Consider the following 18,878-nt stretch of genomic DNA (forward strand, 5'->3'; position numbering starts at 1 on the left):
ATATGGAAAAGAGAGAACCCTTGCATACTCTTGGTGGGAGTGTGAATTAGTATAGCCACAGTAGAAAACAGTATGGATGTTTGGAGGTTTCTCAGAAATCTAAAAAGAGAATTGACATATAATCCAGAATTTTCATATATCCAGAAATTTCACTTCTGGGTATATATCCAAAGGATTTGAAATCAGCATGTTGACAACATATGTGCACCCTCATGTTTATTGCAGCACTATTCACAATAGCCAAGTTGTGGAGTCACCCTAAGTGTTCGTCAACCTGTAAATGTATAAAGAAAATGTGATATATATATATGCACAGTGGAATACTATTCAGCCTTAAGAAAGAGAAAACTGTGTCATTTGCAACAACATGGATAAATCTGGACAATATTATTCTAAATGAAATAAGCCATGCACAGAAAGACAGATGTTCAGATAGCACATGTTCTCACTTGTATATGAGAGCTAAGAAAAATCAAATGCACAGGAGCAGAAAGTAGGATGGTGTGTATCAGTCTGTGGAGATACGGGAATGAGGAGAACTTAGTCAAAGAGTATAGTGTTTCATTAGAGAGGAAGAATAAATGATAAATTCTTGAAGTGGTGGATATGTTATTTAGCTTGATTCAATCATTCCACATTTTATACATGTATCAATGTATCGCTTTTTACTCCATAAATATATACAATTAAAATTTGTCAATCTCTACAAATAAATAAAAATAAAATGAAAAGAATTCTATATAAAAAAAGTGAGATATCACGTTATGCCTGTTAGAATGGCTATTATAATAAAAACAAAAGATAAATGTTGTTGAGGATGTGGATAAAAGTGAACCCTTGTACACTGTTGGTGGAAATGTAAATTGATGCAGCCATTATGGAAAACAGTGTGGAAGTTCCTCAAAAAATTTAAAATAGAGCTATCTTGTGATCCAGCAGTCCTACTTTTGGGTATCTATCTAAAAGCAATTAAATCACTATCTCCAAAAGCTATCTGTACTTCCATGTTACTGCAGGATTATTTACAGTAGCCAAGATATGGACAGAACCTAAATGTCCATCAACAGGTGAGTGAAAAATGAAATCTGGAGGAATGAATATATATGTATATGTATATATATTCCTCCAATATATGTATGTTCCTCCCAATGTATATATATAATATATATAACTTTTATGAAGTAAAAAGAATAAAAGATACAAAATAAAAAGAATTTTCTTTGTATGAAAATACTATGATTAATATTGGCACCATTTCCTTCTTGAGTCACAGCCAAAAGTAAAAGCACTTTATTGAATAAATTTGATAATTAAGAACTGAACATAAGTAGATTTTTATCTTTGTTTCTAATTAGATATTCCCTAGATTAAGAAAAATATCATTTGACCCAGAAAAAATTTTAACAACACCATAATTCATGTGTAGTCAAAAATGTCCTAGCTTATCCAGGTTTATAAAGATAGCACTGAAAGCACTTCAAAGTATAATTACCTGAATTTTTAAATGATTGGATAGAAATTTATTCTATGTGCAGTGAACAATAGAAACTATTTTCATGTTTTTATTTGATGTTATTATTTGTTTCTTGGATCTTCACTGCAAAACACAAGTATTTAGTCACTTAATTAAGGCTAATAATTCTAATCCAGCTTAACCCAATGAATAAAAATATTTTTAGTTTTCTCTTTTAAAAAGGAAATGTCTTGAGACGCTTTGGTAAATGAGCCAAAAATAGGTGAAAATGTAAATGGAAACTTGATGTATGACAGAGAATCACTGTAAATCAGCGGGATAAGGATGACCTATTCATTAAATGGTGAGAGAAGTGATGGTTATCTATGTGGAAAAAATGTAAAGGTAGACAGATATTGATTTCATTCATATACAAAAATAAATCCCAGACTCGTCATGGTCTTACATGTGCAATAAATTAAAGGATAAATCCTTATGACCTTTTGTTAGAGAATAATTTATTAAGCAAGACATAAAAGCACAAGCCATTAAAGAAAATATTGATAATTTCATATATAAAGTTTTAGAACTTCTCTTTACTGGAAGGAACAATAAGGAGAGAAAAGTGTAGGCATTGTAACACTGATTATTGAAAAAACTGTCATATTCAGAGTATATAAATACTGTCAGAAATCAACATGAAAAAGGCCATGGTGAGGGGAAAGATGAGCAAATTACAGAATTAGTATTTTCATAGAAGAGGAAATTCAAATGAAATGGCCATTAAATATATGGAAATGTTTAGATAAAATTACCCACCAACTAGAATGACTAAAAACAATGACCACACTAAGTAAAGATGCAGACAACAGGGAATCATTTTGGTTCAATTACTTTGGAAAATAACTTGGTATTACCTAGTAAATTTGAAAATGTGCATACTTGAGGACCCAGTAGTTCCATTCCTAGATGTATAACCTACAAACTCTTGTACATATACAAGAGGTTCACAGAAGAATGCTCATAAGATTGCTATTTGAAATGACAAGAAGATTGAAAACAATACACATATTAAAAATAGAATAATTTGTAGTGTACTTATACAATGGCTATTATTCAGCAGTGAAAAAAGAATGGAATAAGGGTCCAGGCATCTGGGTGGATTAATCTCAGTAACATACCAATATACCAGTGAGCAAAAAACAAAGCTTACAGCAGAATACACTTGTGAGATTCCACAACTTAAATTTCAAAACAAGTAAAACAACAAAAACATCAAAACAAGCAAAACCAAACAAAATATTGCTTAAACTATTTTTAGTTAGTGTTGATACTTAGTTTACAACTACTACCTTATGTTATAAAACTATAAATAAAAGCATGGACATGTTTAACACCAAATTCAGGATATTGAATACCTCTGATGCAAAGACGGACATTGGAATTGTCCAGGGATAACAGATTTCAAAAAATAGTGTCTATTTCTTAAGCAGGATGGTGTAGGTACACAGGTGTTTATTTTGCAAAATTATTTTCTGTTCATTCTTTTTTGCTAAACTGTACATTTATTATCATACTATTTTGTATACAGGATGTTTTTAAAAATACAAATAAGCTCTTTGCAAAGTAAAGAATGAAAATGAAGAGGACTGAGACCAGACTGCAGGCAAGAACATTGGCTGGGCTACAGGCTGCTGCTGCCAGGGGAGAAATCATCATAGCTGGAGTTACATAAAGTAGGAAATGGGGAAGTTAGAGAGAGAGGAAAAGGATTTAAAGGGACCACCTGGAGATTAAGAGTTTAAAAAAAAATTATTTCACACAAACTTTATGTATAAGTAGTACTTGTCATGGTCTCTTATTCTCTTTCTTCTCTTTTTTAAAAAACTTATTAATGGATGTATAACGTAGAGAGCAGTGAAGCAAAAGTTTTCATCAGTAAGCTTCATGAAGTAAAAACACATGAGTAACCATACCACGCAGAACAAGAAACAGATCATGAACAATACCCCAGAAGCCCCCTTTGTTGACCCTTCTGATCACCACCACCACTTCCTGCCCAAAGATTACCATCCTGACTCCTAACATCATGGAATAGTTTCACTTTTTTGGGCTGTATATAAACGAAGTAGTCAGGTATGTATTCTTTTGTGTCTGGTTTCCTCAACAACATTATGTTGTGAATTTCATGAATTTTCTATGTATAGCAGTGTATCACTAAAAGTTATTTCTATATAACAGTTCTTTGTTTGATCCTATCACAAATATTTATACATTTTACTGTAGCAGAACGTTTATGTTGTTTCTTGTTTTTGGTTCTTATGAAGAAAGCTGCAATTAACACTCCTGTGCACGGATTTTTTTGAACGTATTTTGGTTCAAAATATATATATGCTTGTGTTCCACTTGTATAGGTGCTGATGAAAGTGTCAGTTTTACAAAGAAGTTGAGTCCATTTATAATCTTACCAAGAGTTTATGGAATTCCTACTTACTTCCTATCCTCATACCTTTTTAGATTTTCAGTCTTCTTAAAAATTTGTCATTCTATTCACTATATAGTGATATTTTGTTGTGGTTTAATTTGCATTTCTCTGATGATTAGCAAGTCAGAACACGTTCACACATATTCATTGGGCATTTAAATACCCCTTTTCATGCCTGTTTGAATTATTGGCTATTTTTCTATTGGATGGTATGTCTTTTTCTGGCAAATTTGAAGACTAACAAAATTGGCAATACTTTTAGTGGAATTTTGTAGTGTAAATTATTAAATTCAGCAAGACAGAAAAAGGAGCAGAAGAGGTAAAACTCTGACTTAATTCTGGGACTTGTTTTGGTCATCTTTGGAAGAGTGGTAATCTGCCAGTAGAAAACAGAATTGTTTCTGAAATCGAAAACCAAAATGATTTTCTAGATTCACCTGCTGCACCAGCATTGTATAAAATTGTGGCTCATTTTCTAAATCCTCTCTGGCAAACGAGAGAAACTTATCTTTAATTTGTCATTTGTGATTGCTCTTCTGTGTGGGTATTTACTGTCTGTCAGCTTTTGAAAAGTATAGAGAAGAAAAGGCTGAGGGTGGGAAGAAAAGAGAGGGGTCTTATTCAGCACTCTCTTGTGTGCATGATTGTTGATTTGAGAAGTCACAGCAGCCACAGTCTGGGAGATTTTCAGCCTTAGTTCATGAAATTGTCTTTCTAAACTACAATTCTTCTGTATAGTGGGAATATTCCTGTTTGAAAGAGAACATGAAGGACCATCTTTCCTCTTCCCTAGAAATATTAGTTTGTTCATGTTATAAAAATGGACAAGAGTGTTTATTTCTCTCAGAATAGCATCTGTTCTTACAACAGGAATCACTGTTTAATAATAGACATAATGTCAGTCTTCCCATTTTAGAAAGATAAATTTTTTTCTTATCGTTTTACTTAACTAGATACCCTATATGGTTTTTGAGCCATGCTTGATTTTGCAACATTTTACAGAGGTCTTACAGAATTCCAAAAATGTATTTCATAGTCAAAAGTTTCTCCAGAACTGGAATTTAACATGGTATCCATCTTTCATCAGAATCAGGGAGAGGCAGAGAGAGAGAGTGTGAGAGAGAGTATGTGTTTTAATTCTTGTTGTGTCATCTAATTATACTTTCCTAGTAAAAAAAAATGTTACAAGGTGTCACAAATTATGAGGGAGGTGAGGTGCAAGAAAAGGAATAAATGAATTGATGAATGAATGAAAAAATGCCATGAGTGATTTCATATTAATTCAAATGAAGTAATTTGATGACAAAGGACTTTATTTTACAACTATAACATTGATAATACTGATGACAATATTAGTAGATATCTGCTAATGACAGGTATCTTTTCCTCCATGTTTTCTTTGGAGCTTCGTAGTTGCTTTGGAAGGATGTTATTTCCTATAGAATTCTAAAAGAATAACAAATTCTTTAGAAGTTTCATTGAGTGAAGTGGACATGTTGACTATTAATCATGATGATTTTTGACATAACCTTAGAGAAGAGAAAAGAATGTTTGAAGGGTGGGAAATGTTTTCATCTATTTAGGGAGATAGATAGATTTGACTTGAGCTGTCATTTATATGAATATGTGCTATAAAGGGCCTGATTTTGATGCTAGTCGAAAGCACCTGACAAGAGTAATTACCAATCACCAGTCCTCTTGGACATTGCGTGTACTTTAGTTCTACTGAGTGGAGCAAGTAGAGGGGAAACAGTGTCTCTGCACTGAAAAGGTTTTATTGTCCAGCATAGGAAAAGAAAATATCAACAACCTAAAATTGATGTAATTTCAGATTTTTTTAAGTTAGCATTCAGCAACTACATTTTTGTAAATTTTGGAACTACTAAGTGCCAGGGAATTATGCTTGGAATGGGCTCTACTCTCAAGAAGAAATAGAAATGGACATACAAAGAAGGACATTATAACCCATGTCATATATGTATCAATAGTACTTCATATCTACAAGTTAGTCACTGAAAATGTGATTAACTTTCCAGGATGAAGTCGATTAAAAGGAGAGTAATCTGTACTAGGTCTTCAAGTATCTTTAACGTTGCCAGGTCAACAAGGGGGAGAAAAATATTCTAGACAAAGGAAACAGTATTTGCAAAGGTACCAAGATATGAAATAGCTTGGCATGTTAGAAAAACTACAAGTATTTAGTGTTCTTAGAGGGTGAAGTATAAGGGAGGATAAATGGATACTTAAGTGCAGTGTATAACCTCTTGCTGAGGCCTGAAAAATCCAGTCAAGGTTGGCTTGAAGAACATTAAGAGGAAGGGCTAGCAGCCAGCACTAGTAAGTCTTTTCTTCCCTTTCCACCCCATCTGCTTTTCCAATGCTGTTGTGCTTATGAGTCAAGATTGAATGTTGTCCCCTAATGAAATGTAATGACAAACAATTTGAACGTGCTAATAGAATATGAATAGGCATGATGCATTTGAGATCATGAGGAAGCATCCGTAAAGAATATTCAGTGTTTTTGTTGTTGTTATTCAAAGTATTTTCTGACATCTTCCGAAAGAAAAAGAGTAAAAATTATTTGAAAAGCAAGTTGGAAAAAAGAAAATTCTGCTCTGGGCCTGCCACGGTGAGAGATCCATCTATGCAGATTCATCATTCTTAAGGAGACAGAAGGATAGCGATGACTGTCATACGAAAATTTTGCATACCTAAAACTCTCAGAGGATGTCATACCAAGTGCCTATTGCACCATGTACCCCCTGGCCTTTTTTCAACCCTGCTGCTGGGTACCAGGGGAGGGGCAGGATGTGAAAGCTCATGGAATGAAGGCACACAAAGCAAGGTAGTATGCCTGTTGCAGGAACTTTTCTTCACTAAGGCCAACAGAATATGAAGTGATAAGGCCCTAACTGGAGTAATTAGAGTAAGCATGTGATGAGAGACATTTGGTACTAAAAGCGACAAACTTTCAAAGACAAGCTCCGATGCTTCCGATCAGCTAGCAGACGCCAGTGTTTCTCTTCGCGTGTAGAAGACAAAGTATGATTAAAACGTGCACTTGATGGATAAGCTGCTTCACTAGATTTTTACAAAGATTGTGTGAGATAATATATGTAAAATCCGTAACACAATGCCTGGCACAACAGATTACAGTCCTTGACACACTATGTTTTAGTGTTTTATTTTAAAGTACACAAAAATCTGAATAAAATGTGGATTTATACTTTGTTTAAATAAATCACATTTACAATAAACTTTAGTGGTGAATCAGTGCAACCCAATGCCACGATAGCCCTCTCCATTTGGTGATAAAATATTTGGATGAGAACAAAATAAAAATTACCATCACTTGTAGCATTGACCAAGTAAAATCAAATATAGTAGATGGTACTTCTTTTAAAAGAATTTAAAAATCTAGCAGAATGTGACAGAGTATTTTGTGTAAGGTATTCTTCCCCTGAGTATTTATTTATTAAAATTATAATTTTCAACCTATTTTTCCTTGAGGAATATTTGATATTAAGGAACAGAAACCTATTTAAAGAAACTCAGATTAAAACTGAGTATACTGCAAGGATACAGGGATTCTCCTCAAATCTGATTACTGGAGTATAGCATGTCTTCAGATTAGAATCAAATCATGTAATATGTTTTAGCTTTAGGTTTCAATAAAGCCATATCCACCAATGCCTTATTGTTAAGGTATGCATTTTAAATTAAATAAATGTTAATATATGTGGCACTACAATGCCGTGGGGGCTATACCATCAGCAAATGTGAAATATCTCATCACCTGATTAAGAATGCACTGTGTTTTAGAAGTCGTCCATAGCAGTCATCTTATTTTGTCAGATTGCCCATTACTGCTTTGTTAAGATTATAGTCATCTTGAATTCTCACAACACTTAAGACCTTCCAAGGACAGACTATGCTTGGTCACTGAGTTGTATTAACTGATATTAACATCAGTGCTTATCTGAGAGCTTCATCAGTTACAGCTGAAATGTGTGAGATATACCTGCGCACAGATGGGTTGGAGTAATGGCCAGAAGACAGCAAACCCTACTATTTTCCTTGTTATTTAAATATTTTAAATTCTGTCTCTGATGGCTTCCCCTGTCACCTCAAGAGTAAGTAGGGCTAATACTGGCTGCAGCAAAATCACACTCCCCATTTATCATATTAATTGCAGTTTAATGAGGAGAGGCCTGAGGCTGGAAGACTTGTCTACCTAGAATCCTATTGGAGTGGAGTTTATTATGGTTATTAATACAGCCTAGGATGATTAAATTGCTTTATTAGATAGGTACTGTATTTATCTTAAAGATTCACAATAGCAAAACTTTTGATGATATTCAAAGAGCAGTTTTGAAAGTCAAGTTCTCTGACATTTTCTTTAGGAGAAATTGTAGTTTGGATCCCATTTTCAGATATATCTCCTCAGAGCAGGACTGGCTACATCATCTGTGAAGCCCAGTTCAAAATGGAACTGCAGGGCCTCTTGTTGAACAAGCACAAAGAACGTGTTAAAATATAAAGCTTTCTTCTTTCTTCTACATATCCTCTTTGCTATTACACCTGCTTCCTGGTCCCATTGGAATTTACTTGTAAAACACAATTTCAAAGGTAAAATCATTAAACATTTCAAAATAATGACAGCATGTGGCTCATGTGAGTGTAGTATCCTGTGTGACTGCACAGACTGATTGCACTTCTGTGAAGCTGAAAGAAAGAAGTGTGAATGGCAAACCATTTTTCCAGAGTTGATACTGAGCTAATCTTTTGCTACACCTTATCATGCACTGTAGTATGAAGGAAGCCCAGTCAAATTTGGGAAACAGCCAACTGGAGCTGAGGTTGGGGATAACCTCGAGGGCAATCAGAACAATGAAAACGAACCGACAATAAGGACTAATAACTTCCGTCTCAGTCAGGAAGCTGCCTGTTTCCTGCAAAGGCAGCAAGTCATTCCAAGTTGTAGTCACATTGAAGTCCTTAGGAGGGAAAAAAAGAGCTAAGATAACGGAATGAGAAGTAGTTTAACCAATAATTAAAGGTAGCTACTGTATTAACACAAACATGCTTGCATATTCCAACTGAATAATAAGATTTTCCAGATTTTCTATTTTTTCTCTTCATGCACATTATTTAGAATGCACTTGTATAAAAATATTCTAAACTGTATTGAAGAAGGTGGAGTGGTTTGTGTTGTAACTAAACTGGGTTTTTCTTTGTTTAGTTTGATGACTAATCTCTTTCCTAATCATTGGACAATTTCAATAGGACCTAGTACATTATCCCACACATAAATGAAGTCGGTAAATGTTTATGGAAATAATTACATATGATTAACTCTCTACAATGAGTGACTAGCAGGCCTCTTAGGAATATGTTCCCAGGTACTGAACACTCATTGAAATCAGAGCACTAAAAGTACTCTACTTCCACTATGAAGTGGAAGCCAGATATTGTCCAAATATGGAACACCAGTAATAAATAAGCAAACAATGGCTCAGCTGAGAGACTATTCTGCTCTAATTTCCTGATGTAAGTTGTTATTTCACTGGGGAGTAACATCTTGTCACAACATGATTTATAATAAGAATAACGATGATCACACCTGTGAATGTCCTATTCCCCATAATTTAATATAGAACATCACTCAAATTTAAGTGAGGTCTTTGTTAAGTTCTGTAAATTGAGCTTATTAAGACAAACCCTATTCGGATTTTTTTTTTTTTTTTGATGGCTTGATGGAAGAAGACATCTATTTATTCACTCAACAGATATTTATTAAGTGCCTGAACAGTACTAGACCCTAAGAATATAACAGCAAATGAAATAGGGATGGTCTGTCTCCTCATGGAGTTTATAGACTGGTGGACGTCTAGAATAATGCTCAATTCTATTAATTTCCTTCAGGTCCACATGCCTGTGCCTTAAGAATAATCATGCATTTGAAGATAGAATTGAACTGAAACTAGGCTTAAAGCAACTAGGCATATTCTAAGCCAATTTCCAAAAGTTAATTAAGTGACTTCTCCATTAGTTCAAAGAAAGAGAAGATAATAGTAGGGAAAAATATTGATAATTTTCTAAGTTGGACTAAGTTTGGTAAGTATAAAAAATGAAGTGTAGTTAATAGAGTACAAAGCAGAAGATTTCCTCTTAACTCACAGTTATTATACATCATCATTAGAGAGGGGACTTGCTGGCCTCCTGTGCTAGATTAATAGCCCAGGCATTCGTCTCTTTGACCCCAGCTGAAGTAAAAGCACCAGGCAACAGAAGCAGAACATGGAGTAAAAAGTACTATCTAGTATTTCATCTGGGCAGGGAAATTAAAAAGAGGAGGCACTTAAATTGTAGAGGAGAATGTTAAAGGGAGGGATGTTGCTCTTTTCTTTCCCTTGATAGTCCTACCCTTTGAGAACCAGCTGGCAGCTCCTGGGTCACTAAGCTTAGTCATTCCATTTTTCAATTATAGGAACATCCTATTAACAGGGAAATGGAGTTGGGAGAGTTATTTTAGAGAGAGAGAAGAAAAAGAGAAGGGAAATATTTTTCACATGGAGAAAAAGACCTCCACCAGGAAACAGGGAGTCCCGTGCAAGGTAACACTTCCCTGCCCCACTGTTTTCATTTTAAACGTCATGAAAGAAAACATTGCAATGGGTTTAAAAAATAATAGAGAGCAGCCTTTGGAATATATAACTGTTATCAGGAGAATTTATATTCTATTGCAGGAAATATAAATAAATGGAGATATTTGAGAGTATATGAGTAAATATTTGAGGTGTTTGTTTAAAGAATTAACATGCTTTAGTACTGTTGTCTGAGAGAAAAAGTTGGATTGAATGTACCATGGGTTTTTTTATGATTCTCTCAGCATGTCATCCATAATTTATGGTTTTAGTATATGTTCAAGAAATGTAAGTGCATCTGAAATTATTGTAACTCTCATATAACCGTGAGATATTGAACACTGGGATCCATAATTTGTCAGACCTCTCCACTTCTGTGGATCCATTATTTTATCAAAATACTCATTAAAATGAATATCGCTTCTGACTCTATTATCATCATATATCAAACTAAAAAAGGAAACAAAATTCTTAATTATGTTAATCAGAGGGTATGATATAATAAAATTCATATATTTGGTCTTTGTCGCTGATTCCGTGACATGGAGTTCCTAACTGCTTGGAATTTTCTGGGTGATAGGAGCATCTTTTGTTCCAGAGATGCCACTCTTGGTGGGCCATAGATAGCTTCAGGATGGGGGCTGGTTGCCAGAAAGGCCAAAGCATAATTAGAAGGTTGGAACTTTCAGCCTTAGCCTCCAGTATTTGCCAATGGCCAATCAATCATGCCTACATAATGAAACCTTTATAAAACCCCTAAAGAATGGGGTTCAGAGAGCTTCTTGATTGGTAAACACATGGAGGTGCTGAGAAGGTAGTTCACCTGGAAAGGGTATGGAAGCTTCCCCACCCCTTATACCTTGCCCTATATATATCTTTCATTTGGCTGTTCCTGAATTGTATCTTTTATAATAAGCTAGTAACAGTAAGTAAAGTACCTTCCTGAGTTCTGTGAGTTGCTCTAGCAAATTATCAAACATTGGAGGGGATCATGGGAATCCCCAATTTATAGCTGATTGGTGACAAGTGACAACTTGGTATTTGTGACTTGCATCTGAAGTGGGGGCAGTCTTGTGGGACTGAGCCCTCAACCTGCAGGGCCTGTGCTAACTCTAGGTAGTTTGTGCCAAAATTGAGTTGAACTGTAGGACACGCAGTTGGTGTCTGAATTGTTGGATAACTGGTTGTTGGTATGAAAAAAAAACCCACACATTTGGTATCAGAAGTGCTGTGAGTAAAAACCCTTCAGATGGCTATTTTAGAAGTTCTTTTCCCCATAATAAAATACAAATCACTATCAGATACTGATAATCTTAATGTGGCAATATAACTGATTTTAGTAATTTGCCAGATTTCTTACGATGGGAGAACCAGGTATAAAAATTAATTCTGGTAACTTGTCCTGGACCACTGGATTCTCTATTCTCTTTTGAGAAATCTTTAAAGACAGAACATTTTACAATATAGAAACTAGAGAAAGTTTTTAATGTCAAAATAACATAAAGCTACTTGGATTTTCATTTCATACACTTCCAAAATAGTATCTTGAGAGATTCTCTTTTTCGATTCCACATCTAATATCAGAAATTCATTATTTTTATGCATATAGGTAATATGATGATTTTTTAAATGTATCTTAAAATGGGTTTTAGGTTCCATGGATAAAGAAATGCTTTGTAATCTTGGTTTAGTCATGGTTCTACAAGTGTGAATTTTAGTCGGTTCAGCTCTTTTAAATGTCCATTCCTCTTCTCCAAATAGCTGGTAATAAACCTGACTCATCTCATGGCTTTATTTTTTAAAGAAAAACTTACAAGCAATTTGAAAATGTGATGTCAAATACTCAATAGGATTAAAGTTACTAATAAAGCAAACTATAATATCAATGTTTGTTTCTTCACGTAATAGAAGCATTGCCAAAGAACTGTGTTTATTTTTTAATTGAGTTACATTGTAATTGGACTAGAAAATTTAGAAATGTGTTTCTTTTAATAGGATGACTTTTAATTTTAAATTCTTATGAGTCAAAAATTACTTAGCTCAGGTGTGGGGTGTGTGTGTGTATGTATGCATCTATGTGGGTTGGGTGAAAATAGAACTGTTGGAGACCCTATCCCTAAAAGTTTATGGCCCGCATTTGCTGATGAATAATGTCAAAAACAATACCAAATGATAGAAAACTCTGATTTTTCTGTGATGATGAGTATTCTAATGCTTGCTTTGAAATTTAATTCATAACTTTTAAATAAATATTTTAATAAGGTCTTGCTTTCCTGATGCCCTAAGCGCATAGTATTGCATGCATGTAGATATCCAAAGCTGTTCGATTTTAATAAAACGAACCAGATATTGGGAAACCTCTGCCTCAACTTTTTGAGCAAAGCTTCAGAGTACATCTTCCAAGATACTTGCTTTTCTAAGTGTTTGTTTTTAACCTAATTTATTTTCTTAGTCTCAGTGGGAAGGAGAAAATTTCAGTGAAATATGTGCTCAGTTTCTTGTTTGGTCCCTAATGAAATTTGTACTTGAATAAGCTTAGTGTTTTGGAAAATTTTGGAATTAAAAAGAAATATTTGACTCCAGTTATTTTTAAAACCAAAATAAAATATCTCTAGTGAGAAAGTCCAAATCATCGAGTTGAAGAACATTCCAATAATAATCTCCAAAGATAAATTAAAGTGCATTGTTTTCTCTGTAATTATTTTTTTGGATAATTTCATAGAGCCTAGTATAGGGAGAAGATGATGAGTTTCTCCATTAAATCTGTTCTAGCTGCACGTTAATGCCTAGTGTGTTATAGGCTTGCGGTTCCTTTCTTGGGAGGTTTATGCACAGTTTTCAGCTGACATGGTAGTGAGCAGAGGCTAATGAAACTAAACTCTATGCACACTAACATGACTGCATTTGTTTGGTTTACTCTTCTGTTAGTTGTTTTCTCTTGTCCTTACATTTTATCTTCTAAGGCAACTAAGGGCCAATTTTGAGAGTTGCTTGTGATGGTTCTTTAGCCTAAGGCTATTAAAAATATGCTTCCTGGACTGGAGCTGCTGTAGAAAAGAACAGAAGAAAAGATGATGTTGACAGCCAGAGATTAAAGCCAAAGACCAGAAAAGAAACTATATTCAAGAACATTTGAGGGATTCCAGCAAGTCAGGAATGAAAGTGGGAGGATAGACTAGGGAGGATTCTTGGAAAGGACAAAGAAACAATAACCCTATAAGGGCAGCAGCAAAGGTGAGAAAGCCACAAGATCCTTATAGAATTGAAGAAGTGGTAGGGACACAAAGGGACTTTAAAAACACAGGTGAAAACCAAGATTTAAGAGGAGCCTGTAAGAGTTCAGGCTGTGAGAGAACAGAAGGAAGAGGAAAATAGGCAGCAGAGGTTGAGAGAGGGAGAGAGGGACAGACGGAGAGAGAGGTTGAAAGAGTAGAAAGAGAGGTCTAGTGGTATGTTATCTAAGGTAAAACTGGGAACAGTTTGCACTGTGGTAATGTGACAATTCTAGAAAATATTCCTTTGTATTGTTATTTTTATTATTATATTTCTAGAATAAGCTGAGTTCAGACTCAAGAGATCAAGATGATAGTCAAGGGACTAGCACTTCTTTGCTTCATGATTATGGTGATACCTGGGTATCAGTTTGTCTATTTGTATAGACAAACTTTTGAAGGAGATTGAAGGTTTGAAGGAGATTGAGACCCCATGGCGGAGTGGGGGGAGTGGGGTCGGGGGCGGGGTGCGTGCCTGTGTGTGTGTGGTGGAGAGAGAAAGAGCACTGAAAGTTGTAAATACAATTTGCGCTTCATCGTCAAACATAAATACTTCACAATATTAAAAAGGACACAGAGTAAGAAAGTTTTACAATATAAAAGCACAGATATGAGACCATATAGAAAGAAAGATATTCATATACCGAAGAAAATGAGAAGCAGTACTTATTAAGGGGAACAGTAAATTTAGCTCTGAGCTTCCTGGTAGCATAAAAAAAGAGCAAAATAAGATGAGTTAGAGTTTTCACTATCAGTTAAAAATAAATGTACAAGTTCTTTTCACTTCATTTTAGTTTATTATACAGAGCAAGGATCAGCAACCTGGGGTCTAATGGGCCCATGGGCCAATCCCATTCCGTACCTGGTCCTGTAAATAAAGTTGTATTGGAACACAGCCATGCCCATTTGATCACTTCTTGTCTATGGCCAGCTTTTTACTACAATGTTGGAGTGGAGTAGTTGGGACAGAAACTGTATGGCCCATGAAGCCTAAAATATTATAGTTTGCCAGCCTGCGATATAGAAGATTCTAATCTTCTATATCAATGATCATACCAGGCATTTCAATCTTCTCTCAGAAGATTTATTTTATTAATATCGTAGGTATAAAAATCCAAGGCAACATTTTGACTCATGATTTAGTGAAGGCGTTGTGTTTGTGTGTGTGTGTGTGTGCATCTATGTGAGAGAGAGAAAGAGATAGAGAGAGACTGTGTTGTTGTGGAAGGGCTTAGGAAGACTAGAATACTCTAGAATATTTGCTCTGTGGTTGTAGTGAATATTTGCTATTCTGAGACACTGAGTGCCAACTTGTTCATATTGGTAAAAGTTGCCCAATTATTTAGATATCTATTCCTCTCCTCCATGTGCTTCATGGGAAACCTCTCCATCCTTCAACCTGTACCCCCTCACCACACTAGTACTCCAAGGGTTGACACTCAATTGAGTCAGCATATTCTATCGTTCTGGTCACAATACTTGATCCAGGATTAGGGCACAGGACCCAATTCAGGACAAAAAGTATGAGGAGAGATTTTTCTGGAAGCTACATGAGATATATTTATTTTATGCCAGACACAAATAAGAAAGCATGGAGTTCCTAGAAGCCTTAGGCTGACATTGTGTGTGGATAAGGAAAACTAACTTTAGGAGGATGTAGATGCAGAAAGCAGAAAAAAAGTAAAGTAATGGAATGTTTTTTAGATCAGGCCCCATCTGAAACTTACTCCATCTCTGATCTTATTGATATCATGAAGTTTAAAAGTTCTTATTGTGTAAGCCAGTTTGAAAAGTTTTATGTTAATTTTGAATGAGAAAATTTTGATGATGCTAGTCCTCTTTCAATACATATGGAGAAATGAGAATTTGAAGAAATGGTAAGTTAAGAAATATCAGAAACATCTTTTGAACTTTTAGTTAAATCAAAGTCTACTCATAGTAGAAATCTCTGACAAGTGCCCAGAGACGGACTGTACTCATACACTATGCTTGCTTAGTAAATAAGTGGTAAAGGTGACATTCTCTTAGAAAAACTCAATGTATTCTCCCTAGAGAGCCATTTCACTTTGTAGAAAGAAGGGTTTCAAGGAGTATTGAAAATGACTAAAAAGAAAAGAGCTTGATAAGAGCCTTCATTGAATAATAATGTTTTGTTCTTGTTTAGTGCAAATGAGTTGCAGCAGGGAGCTCTGGGAAAATGTGGTTGTCATGGTAACTCATAACACTTTCTCCTACTGGATGTCAAAATAGCCAAAGACACTACACAGGGCCATGTTTCCTTACAGATTTTTCTCAAGTAAAGGAAATAAGAAAATGGGAAATAAAAGGAAAATTTTGCATTTGGTTGACCTCTGTCCTTCCCACAAAGATAAATAGAATTAAAGGAAATGCTGTTTTGCATAATTGGAGCCAGGTAGGTGAAAGTGCATCTCTCTCTTATGATACAATCATCCCAGTTCAGGTGGACAGATGATTATTTTATAATCAAAGTTTGAGAAAGTACTGCCCAGAAAACATTTCAGAATAAGTTAACTAAGGACAACATTTAACATTTGGCGTCCAGACGAATTGTTTTTCTAGTGGGTTTGCTGTGGGCTGAAACCTGAAAAACAATATTTAATTACTCTTTGAAAGGCATGCAAGCTTTCTGAATTCATTTACTTACCTGTGAAATGAACAGTTTGGATGATATTTCTTGTTTTCAAATATTTCTCTCAATAAAAGCCTACAAGAAAACCAAACCTATAAACAGATAAAATTGCAGTCTCAGATGAAATCTTAGCAGGAAGCTCAGAAACAGCTGCTGGGCTTCCCTTCTCTCTGAAATAGTCCTTAAGACATTGTATAGATAATAACTGGCAGTTGTATGTGCTCTAAAGCTTCTGCCTTTTAAATAGGCACACATGAAATGTCTTAATTGCTCTTAATTGCTCTAGAGAGCAATTTTCCACCTGGTAGCAGCTTTCAAAATGGCTCAGCAAGGAGGAAGACGATACCATCTAAATCAGAGTAACCTACCCTGTGGTTGAATAGGTTAATGTCTGACATAGACAACACTGCCTTCTGCTTTCTGGGAGAAAATAACCTAATTATCGAGACCGTGCTTTACAGATTTGTCCCTGTGAAGTTAAAGAAAGTCCCATGAAAACCTATACATCTACACCACAATCTCATATGATTCTTGTGACATTAACAAAGGCAAAATTAGATGCTAGATAGAAATGCTCTTTGAAAAGCTAAAGAGACATTCCAAATACCCGCTGGTGTGTGTAATCTAACATATTGGCTTATAAATAAGTCTACAAATCTAGCCAGTGGGATTCATAAGCAAACGTAAGATCCTGCTGCAAATTGTGTGAAATTCAATTACATTTGTAGAAGTTTTAATATATTATTTAAATATGAATTCTAGTTAGTTCAAACTGAACTAACACTTTTGAAAATGAAATGGAGAACTAAATGTAAGTAACAGGCATTGGTTGATTTACAACAGGTATAAACAGGGACAGTCCTAGGATAGTCAGCTATGCGGTTACCCTAGTTAGAATACCTTTGATGATGGTAGATCAACTAACCTGAATCCTATACCAGCATGATATGACCCTAACTAATTTTTTCTAAATGTCCTCCTTTAGTCTTCAGTTTTAAAAGATAAATATTTTAGAATGTTGATACAAAATATATTTTTTTTATACTTTAAGTTGTGAGTTACATGTGCAGAACGTGCAGGTTTGTTACATAGGTATACATGTGCCATGGTGGTTTGCTGCACCCATCAACCCAGCATCTACATTAGGTATTTCTCCTAATGCTATCCCTCCCTTTGCCCCCCACCCCCCGACAGGCCCTCCCTGTGTCCATATGTTCTCATTGTTCACCTCCCACTTACGAGTGAGAACAAAATATTCTTTAGTTATTTGAAAACATTTCCTAGGTACTCATGGAATTCTGAGTATTTGCAAGCTATAGAATGATTCATTTACCTTATGTCCAGTTGATATCTCACTGAATCTTACTCAGCTAAAAGCAACTCACTGATCCATTATATGATGAATACATTGTCTGTCTGTCTTCAAGATGTTGATAATCTACTCTCCATTGTAGGTCTTGTCTTCAGTAAAATCTTCAATTTATAAAAGTTTTAATTCATACCTTTTCATGTATCTCTTAACTTCTCAAAAGTTTTCTTAATCTTATGGTTATGTTTGGCTGAGAAAGCTAACTATAAGGATAGATTTGCGTTCACTTCATTGATTCCATTGTCATCATTTTGTAGCATAAGTCATTATAATAATAGAATATTTTTTAAAGACTCTCTTTTTAAAATACCTTATGAAAACATTTCATTCTACTTTTGTAAAAAAATTCTTCTCTGTGTTCTCTCTCTCCACCAACCATCACCCCCACCAGTTTTAACAGACAAACAAATTGTCAGTTAAGAATGCATGATTATAGTAATATCAGATAACAAGGAGTGGTGGCAAACACTGCATCAGCGGTTCTTCACTTAATCTCCATATGCGAATTTGGGGTGGGGTTGGCTTTTAAAATTCTGATGTGCAGGCCACATTTCAGACCACTATATCAGAAGCCCTGTGGGTGGGGCCAAGTAATCAGTTCTTTTTCAAATGTCCACGTGATTCCAATAAGGAAGCAAGATTGAGAACCACTTCTCTAACTATTCCATAAGATGAGCTTACCCACAGGAAAAATATAGCTGTTTTAGGGGCACTGTTGTGAAAGGGGAGTGTGTATATATATGTGGGCATGTGTGTATGTCTGTGTGTTTGGGGCATTTGGCAGTAATAAGGAGTACTGGGGAAAAGAAGCTGTGTGATTAAAAAAAAGATAGAGTTAATGACACTTGCCACATCAAGATAGATACACCTGAGAAAATAAATGTATTATTGTAAAATATATTTTATCTAGAAAGAAAGTTTGAAAACCCTCAAGAAAACATTGAAAGAATTAAAGTCAGCCCCTAGAAACCATAGCAACATTCTCTTGTGCTTCCTTTTAGC

This window comes from Chlorocebus sabaeus, chromosome X (assembly GCF_047675955.1).
Source record: "Chlorocebus sabaeus isolate Y175 chromosome X, mChlSab1.0.hap1, whole genome shotgun sequence".
Taxonomy (NCBI): Eukaryota; Metazoa; Chordata; class Mammalia; order Primates; family Cercopithecidae; genus Chlorocebus; species Chlorocebus sabaeus.